The sequence below is a fragment of the Falco rusticolus genome, chromosome 1, assembly GCF_015220075.1.
Source record: "Falco rusticolus isolate bFalRus1 chromosome 1, bFalRus1.pri, whole genome shotgun sequence".
Classification (NCBI taxonomy): Eukaryota; Metazoa; Chordata; class Aves; order Falconiformes; family Falconidae; genus Falco; species Falco rusticolus.
Genome location: NC_051187.1, coordinates 95,292,708 through 95,301,852, shown reverse-complemented (window position 1 = coordinate 95,301,852; position 9,145 = coordinate 95,292,708). Strand labels below are relative to the sequence as shown.

The following is a 9,145-nucleotide window of genomic DNA, read 5'->3' as shown; positions in this document are numbered from 1 at the left end:
AGTGTCCTCTCTTCCTTCTCCCTTGGCAGCAATAGATGGAACAAATCTTTCCAACTTACAGAGGTGCAGTAGGCTTTTCTGCAGAACATTTTCATTGCCTCTCCCCCACTGCTTTGGCTTTTGAGGTAAAAGTGGTTGAACTTTTCAGATCTGCTAGGATTTGGCCTGCATGTTTTGTTTTCCTTTTCCTGTGTTATTGCAGACTTGTGCCCTTCTTGCTTGCTTATTGATTGGCAGCCAGATAATGACGCTCAAGAGCTGATTTTTTTTGTCATGGTTTCTTTAGGAATGTTTTTTTCCATGGTAGAAAAACCAAAGGCAGTGAAATTGAGTTTAAAAGTTTAGCATTCACAGTCATTGGTTTTGTTCAGAATAACTTTCAGTTTTCTCACTTCAAAATACAAACAGCCAGAAATGTTGTAACAATTGTGTCATAACAAGACCCAGATTTGTTCATTGTTGTCCAGCCTGCTTTTAATTGTCTAAGTGTTATAAAAGTAAATTCAAAAGTTTTGAATTAGCAGCAATTAAAAATCTGTGCAAATCTGTAACCAATAAGGCTTGTACTGGATGTTAGTTCTAGAAGGTAAGGCTATTTCAAAATACATTCATTTGTGGCCATTGCAACCTTAAATTTTGGCCTGAGTTGACTTTGTACAGAATTGAAGAACATTCTGTATAATGTTAAGAGAAAAGCCAAGCCCAGAACTCAAGAGGATGGACAATGCTAGATGTGATCAGGGAAACAGAGATGCCTGATAATGTAAGAGTAGTGAAGAAATCACAACCAATTGCTGTAAAACAACACATAAAGGCACCAAAGAGATGGGGTAGGTGCACTTTCGAGAATTGTGTGTGAAAGAAAGTATCACTAATTCAGATTGCAGAAGAGATGGGAAAAAACTCCATATGAATTTATGTAGCCACCTGCCATTAACTAACCTAAAGTTAAGTGAAAGTTATTGTGTGGCTAGGCAGACAGAAAGGAAGATTACTAAAAGTATTAAAATGAAGCAGCTGAGCTTCCTACTACAGCTACAAATATAAGGCATAAAGTGAAAGAATAATCAGGGAGATTTTGAACCTAGTTATCATTAGATCAATAAAAAAGAATTTGTTTGGGACGACTGGGAACTAAAGAATGTTAAAGCAAGCACAAAAGTAATATTTTGGCCAGGAACGTCTGGACAGAGAAAATAATAATTTTTTTCTAATGTCAGCAGAAAACTTTTTCTAAATGTCAGCAGCAAGAAGAAAATGTGAAATTGTCAGCAAAAAGAAACATTTATCATTCCTGAACTTCCATGTCACCTGTGGCAACTTCTGGGAACAAGCTTTTCTGCAGGGAATATTATGAATATTTACTGGCAGTAGATTTCAAATATTTTTAAACATCTTCCTGAAAACAAAATATGTCATTGGATGTCCAGTCCAGAATGGCCTTCTGTATCTGAGAGGAGAAAAAATGTGAACAGTACACCTACTTCTAAGCAAGATCCAGAAAGATTTTTTAAAAAGCAAAGGCTGAGGACGGTAGGGTTTTCTGGTTTTCCTGTACAGACACAGTTGATCCTAAAGTGCTGAACAAATGAACCCAATGCAGTCTTATAAATCACAGTGAAATTCATCACAATGAAGCAGTTAATGTAGGAACCCTTTAAAAAGCCCTGAATCAAATAAAAACATGTAGACAAAACTCATAATAGATTATAAGCAGATAAATGTAAAACTCCTCGCCTGGTGAGTGTAGCCACACTCTGGTATGTACCCAGTCCACCGCTGCTTCCCAGGTCCCACAGGCCCAACAGGCTTATAGCACCTTACAATTGTAAGGGCTGAAAGACGACAGCAGCATCTCCTCACCACTTTCATGGGTGTGAAACTTTCAGATGAGGCCACCACAGTGCAAACCATTCAGTCTGCAAGGCAGCATACTTAACCACAGCAGAAAACTGGATTGTCCACCATCAACCACCTTGGCCATAAGAGCCCTCTCCTTCTGTGAAATGCCCCTTCTGACCAGTTCAAAGTAGGAGCTTGCATTCCCATCTGTCCGTTCCCCACGGAATACTTGGAGGTGGTGTATCCGAAGTGCTGCTGGGAGCTTTTTCTGGTGCTATACCCTACCCCTCGTTTTGTGGAATTGGGCAGAGTTCTGGGATGAGGTTGATGGGAAGTACCTACGTTGCTGGACAGAGGGCTGGCTCTGCTGGCAGGGTGGAGGAAGAGGTCTTTACCTTTGCTTGCCCTAAACCCAGAACAAGTTACTCCTAATAAAGATGACTGACCTGTAAGTGAAGACTAGGGGTAAGTAGGTATTTCTTTGCCTACTAACATCTCAGTGGGATGCCCATTTTGAAGTTACACTTAAAAGTTTGATAATAACCCAGCACCCACAGGCAAGGAGTTTTCTTTGAGAAAATGTTTTGGGGTTGGGTTTTTTTTTTCTAAATTGTGACAACAGCTGGATGAAATGTATGTCCTACCACACAGTCTATGCTAGAACTATGAAACCCAAAAGTTAAAGCATGGCATAGCTTGAGACCACAATAATGCACAATTTCTGGAAGAACTAGATCTATCCTCTACAAGTGTTCATCAGTAAACAGCACAAATTCTTATTTTTTTCTGCATAGAAAAAGACCTGAAGGCCTCTCAGTACAAAGGCAATACCCTTTTTGTATTTTTGGACAAATGCCCCCTCTGTAATATGCTAGGTTTTTAATTTTATAGTCTGATTACTAGATACCATGGTGACTATATAATGCACCACATTATTTTTTAGGGACAGTACTTCAGAAAGCTAAGTGAATCTAATACAATTAGCATTCATTTTGTCACAATCAGAGGCATACCTCTGAGTTTTAAGAAGACAGTAAGAAAATGGCACCGTCCCCTGTCGCATCCAGGGTTACCATGTAACCCACTGAGTAAGGGGGAATTTAAGCTACTGCTGTCTATTGTGTCACAAGACAGAAACTTTAGGTGTGCAGAGGTACAGACAAACTGCTGTGATGCTTTAGAGACTGTCTTGGGCCAATGAAATGGTAAAGGTGAGAAGGCAGCACTATCTCTACTCAGCGCAATAAATAACCAGATTTCTTATTAAATAGACACATACAGGGTATTTTAGGAATTAACACTGGAAATTATAATCAGTTCCAATCACTTCACCCTCAAGCTAGGAAACCAAAAATCCTAAATCTAAGAAAAAACAAAGCAGCAGCCTCAGAGTACCATATAAGCCTATTAAAAATCAGTCTAGACTATAGCTCCAGGAATGTAGAAGTTATGAAAATAAACCAAATTTTACCATTAAGTATCTAAGCAAGAGGCTTCGTCATTCCCTAAATGGCCTGCCAAATCTAGATAGCAGTATGCAGTAATATTTAAAGAACACCTTTACAGTGCTATTTAGAACACAGATTATTACCCAAAACCTTTGAAAAGTGCAGATCCCACTTACTGAAGTTGCTGAAGATTAGTTGAAAGCTTGGGGTTTTGCCATATGGCCTACTTGCCTACATGTTATCAAAGGCTCCTATAGGATGTCGCACAAAATGAAGCCCAGATTCTGGAATATAATCCTTGCCTGGAATTGTGAAAATCTCTTCCTAAAACAGATGAACATTTTGTTTGTCCTCTTCTGAGTTTGTGTAGTTCTGGACATACTATTACCATGGAAAATTCAGGAATATTTGACAGGTTCTGTTAAAGAAACATCTTAAGTAAAAGTTTAAATCAATCTCACACCTATGCAATGATTCAATGGATTTACAATTAGAAAACCCAAGCTCATGGAATTTTGAACCCAACACAATTTTTATTTTGCTGGATTGGAAGAGCAGACATTTGTCAGTATACAGGAGATCCTGTAAATTTCGTTTCATCATACTGCATAATTCTCTTTTCTTAGTCTCAAACTGAATTTCAGTGGTTCAGAAAAATCTGAAGTGCCATTTTTTTATATAAGATTTGTGAAGTACCTTTTTGTGTACATATATTACACACACAGGCCTGTGTGCATGCACTCACGTTCTCTTTGCTGTTATTTCACCATTAGGTTCTATATAAAAACTGCGGAGGTTCTTTGGATAATTTCTGATGGCTCAGAATACCCACTGAGTCTGAGAGCAAGCCAGAATTTCTGGAAACCTACATCGTCTCATTTTAATAGTTTTGAAAAACCTTGGCGTTTAGCTTTGAACTTTAACCAAGAAAAGTTATATCTTATAAACAATGGCATTTGTTGATTGGATGAAGAACTAGATCAATATTGATTTTGGCAACTTCTTTTGGCTGGGTTTGCCTGAAGAAATATGCTGGTCGTGGTGTTAAAAAGTTATGTCAGTTCCTCAACATGTGCCTCTTTTTCTTGGAGCTTTGCCTGAAAATTAGTTTCCAGAGTTACTTCCAGAAGTTAACCTAGAGGCTATCTATTATTGTGAGCTAACAACAGCCTTCTGCTGAGCTATCACCATGTATGAAATAAAACCATTCAAGAAGACAGATTAAAGACATATAAAACAATGGATTTTTGTTTTTCAGAAGTGCTAAAGAATAGGACCCAATTTTTATTTCCTTTGACTCTCATTTGCACTTTTCTTCCAATTTAAAAGGAGCTGTATAAGTAAGTAAGTAGAGTGATAGCAACAAGATTTTAGGCATTTATGGTAATTGTCCAATCGACACAAAACAAAATAAGAGCCGTGTGATTTCCATGATCCAGTTCCTGATTCAAGAGCATTACTGTGAATGAACAAAAAGATATATTTCAGAGAAAATGTACCATTTTCATTTCAAAGTTTCCAATGAGAGAGAATCTACTACAAACTGATAAGTTGCTACAATTACCATCACAACTAAAATTTTCATCTCATTTTGATCTGAATGTCTCTCATTTCAGCTTCCAACTGTTTGAGCCTCTGATATGACTGCTACAGGGAAGAGCCACTTTGAATGTGACTATCTATCTATCTATACATCTATCTACCTACCGATCTTCCATTTCCTGTATATGCTGTTAGTTCACATATCTTTCTCCTCTTGTGGTGCTCAGCCCTCTGATGTATTTCCAGAAAGCAATCATATCGCATCCCAGCCTTTCTTTTGCTATGATAAACAAGACAAGCTCCTTCATGCCTGCTCTACAACAGCAATTTACCCCATTTTGTCCAGGTGCCTGCTCTACTCATGCACAAGTCTGAATTCTCAAACATGAATGAACAGTTTCCAGATAACATCTTACCAATATTCTTGACAAATAGCATTAATATATTCCCATTTTAAAAAAGAACTACCCTCACCTGATTCATTCTGAGATTACTTGTCTCTTTTTGCATTCAGGTCCCTTTGTTCCTCTGATTGCATCCTGTGGCTGACTTGCCTTTTCAGTTTTTTTATTATGCCTGATGAGGGACATCACTTTACAACACAAATTCATGTTCCTTGACCCAGAGGATGGAATTCATCTGTCTTTAGGCACTTTTGAGAAAGTGGTTTAGTCTGTCCTGAGAGAGGAGTCCAAGACAGGTGGGATAAATGAGCAGCAAAAACTCCCACTTCTATATGTTGGATAGAGAAGCCTTGAAAACTGCTGTAGTGGAAAGTATTTCATCAACAGATTATGTGAATGTAGTATTGCATTCCTCCTCCTGTAGAAAAGAACAAAATCACTTACTAAACACTTCTAGATTTTCTGCATTATTTCTAATTTTCCTCTAATAATGCCTAAGTACATTGTTTGTGATCCTCTCTGGTCATTACTTTTGGCCCTTGATTTTATATATGGATATATGAAAAATTACAATTATCTGTGATGTCTGGGAATTGTCTCTTTACTCCCTCCTACTCAGTACCAAGGATATTTTCTTAATTTTTCCTATTCAAATTAATTATTTCTTAAGGCAATACAAAGGAGACAAAATAGCCCCCACTACTAAGGATGTACAACGTAATATATACTTTTTTAAGATATATATATAAAAAACTTGTCCAATTAACTGTCCTTTATTAAATGTCTTCACTTTCATTTAAGCATCAAGTTTATTTTTAGAAAGAAGTGTGCTGTTTCAAGTTTTTTACTGTTGGAAATCATTGCTTACAAAAATGGGTTATGAATCACATTATAAAGATTAAGTTTATGTTAAAGATGTTAATCCATAACAGTTTAAGGGTCTTGAATTTAAAGTAAACTATTGCACTTACAATAACCTATGAAATGACATTAATTTCATATATGTTATCTTTTTCCCCACTATCATGATGATACAATGGAATAGTTACTTGTGACTATTTTAATAAGCTAGATTTGCATCAAACTAAATCTGAGGAATTTTTGCACTGTATGTGTAGCTGCTTTTATAATTTTCATTGTGCAACTTTTTCCTTAAAGAATTCAAAAGTGTTTTACAAGCAAAAAAACATTCCAGCTGCACATCAGTATCAGTTTATTCAGTAAAGGAACACAGATAGCACTGAGGTATGAACAGGTCAGTCAGTTTAGGCAAGAGGTGGATTTCAGGTGGGATTTAATTAGGGGTTGGAATTTGACCAGTTAAATGTTACTCTTCCATAAACCAATGGAGAAAATGCAATGGCAATAAATATTCTGCATTTGGTTTTGCTTAGTTTTCCTTTGATATGAAGAATATGATTTATTATTAAAGCCTGCTTTACCCTACATTAGGACAACCAGAGTGAAGTGATGCATCAGTAGAGATGGTGTTAGAGTTCCTTTAAAGATTTTGTGATAACTTTTTCCATTCTCTGCAAGTTCTTTCATTATTCTAGAAATCTTTTCCAGTGTACACTCAGTTAAATGTAAGTTTTTAATGTAATAATTTCAAGACGAGAAAATTTTCTACAAGTAACCCTTTTTATTTTACAAAAAAAAATTCAGCCAGTTTTATAAGTCCAGCACTTCCTCCAGTCATTGTGAGTCCGCTGTCTGAGTTTTGATCTATGCTACTTTGATGGCAGTATGTCTTATCAGTTTGAAGTGCTATGTAATAGAAAATTATTTAGCATTTTACTCTAAAGTTTGCCTAGAGATCTGAAATTCTCTAACTCTCTTTTACCTGAAGTGGTGCTTCTGAATTGTGATGAGAGCAGAAATTATTTCCTTATTGCTCCAGAATTTGTCAGACATCTGTGGGAAAAAAATTTTCTTTCCCCAAGAGCCAAAATGAAATTTGTTTCCCTTTTTAGTTCTTACTTCTCTTGCCCCTGTCTTCTAAATCTTAATACATGTTAGAAAGTCTGCTTTACCAGGCCCAGTCCGTGATACTAAAATCAATCCATACTTCATAAGAATCCCTCAACAATTCACAGGTGACCTGTCAGCTTGCTTGGCTTCTTTAATGCACAGTGTAGTTGATGCAGTAGTGTCATCACCACTGAGGCCAAATCAGGGCCATGGCCACAGCTTGTCTTGCTGGAGGCAGCGCCTGCACTGGATTCAGCAGAAGGAACAGTTCCCTCCACAACCATCTAGTTAGACCAAAGTGGAGCTGTTGAGGAAGACTTTCTTTCCTGCTGCGCTTTTAGGGGAAGCCTCAGATCACATCCTCTAGGTCTTGTACTTTTGTCTATTGGATTGGAAAGCCCCTTATCATCCAATTGTTTCTTGCTCAATGAGCACGACTTGCAGACTCTTCCCTAACTTTATCACCTACCTAATACATGGGTTGAGCTCCTTTGAGTCTTTGTATGTCCCCCAGTCCTTTAACCAGTGTTGTGGACCCTCTTTGAGTTGTCTCCAACATGTTGAGATCATTCTTGAATGGTAAAAACAAGAACTGCACTATTCTAGAAGGTGTTGAAGCAATGCAGCTACAGAAACTCTTAGCCAACTCAATTGCTTGTCTTCTCGGGTTGGTGTCTTACATACAGAATTCCACCACTTAGCTCCACCCTCCTGATAAGAGGCAGGGAATAATCAATGAGATTATCAGTCATCTTTGAGATCCTTATCAAAGGCCCACAAAAATGAGACGTTCGTTCCCCAGCCGTGCAAAAGGCATGTTGACCCACACACCCACATGCCAGCTCGCAGTTCAGTGAGATTCAGATGCTTACTGGCTCCCCACCAGCTCCTGGGAGGGACTTGTGGGTGGATGGGAGCAGACACACACTTCAGCCACATGCTTGAAGCAAACAACTAAAAAACAGCCACCTTGAGGTGTTTTACAGCATGTACCTGCTGTACAATTTAAATATACCCAGAGAGACATTTGGACTCTGTTTAGCAGCCCAAAACTGTAGCCATATGGCTCCCAGAGAGAATATAGCTAGAAATACAGATTATAAACAGTCTCTTCACCTTCCAATATGAGATCTCTCAAAACTAGGCATGAAGGGTAGGCAAAATGTAACTAAGTTTAATAAAAATAATACAGTTCTGCTTCCTTATAGCACCAGGCAGAGATCATTCAATGAACAATTCTTATATCAAGTCCTCTTTTCTGGAAAATGATTGCTACAAGAGCTAATACAAACTGGGACAGAGGCAGAGTAATAGTGCAGAAAGGTTTAAGAGTATGTTTGAATAGTATGATAAGCACTTGCAAGACTTCCGTTGGGTCTGGTTTACAGTATCAGCATGTGACGTTCTGGCAGCACATCGAGCTCCTGAGCCACAGGACCGACAGTCTCCTACTTTATCCCCATCCCTCTGTTTTTTGAGCTGGGTTCTGTTATTTTTAGCTTGAAGTGGAAAAAGGAAGTTATTCAGATCTTTCATCTGAAATTCACTAACTCTACATAAAAGAGTAGACTTCCCGGTTCATATATGGAGCAGGTCATATTCCTCTTTCACTATGACTGTGAGATCCATGATATAACCTCTACAAGCCCCCCTGCAGAGTAATTTAGACAGATTTTAGAGAAGTTGTTTACTTTTGCTAAATATAAAAGGGCAGGGACTTGCTTTTAAACACTGAAATTTTGCTTTAAAAGTGTCTTAGTAAGAGAAGGAAAATGAGTCAGTAACATGTGGAACATATATTATGTGTGAAACATCTTACCCACGCAAAGGGAGAGAGGATACAGAGAGGAGGTTTGCCTGCACTTTTAACATCAGGAAGCTTCTTTCTCTTTACCTTGCAGGACAGCATATTTCTTTGTTCATACACAAAAACAGTCA

At 37.8% G+C, this 9,145-nt stretch overlaps 1 protein-coding gene across 5 annotated transcripts in view; it reads right to left on the bottom strand.

Moving 5' to 3' along the window:
- The window catches only part of RBPJ (recombination signal binding protein for immunoglobulin kappa J region), a 154,358-nt gene that overhangs the window by 88,576 nt on the left and 56,637 nt on the right, over positions 1-9,145 (bottom strand). Inside the window, exons 1-2 of one of the 5 annotated variants that reach the window (XM_037390748.1) lie at positions 7,677-7,918; positions 5,307-5,654 (exon numbers count right to left, since the gene is read on the bottom strand). The exons of 3 other annotated variants lie outside the window; for them this stretch is intronic. The gene's annotated coding sequence lies outside the window, so the exon portion shown is untranslated. Of the gene's footprint in view, positions 1-5,306; positions 5,655-7,676; positions 7,919-9,145 lie in introns of those variants that run through there. One more of the 5 variants, XM_037390731.1, reaches the window with a different exon arrangement.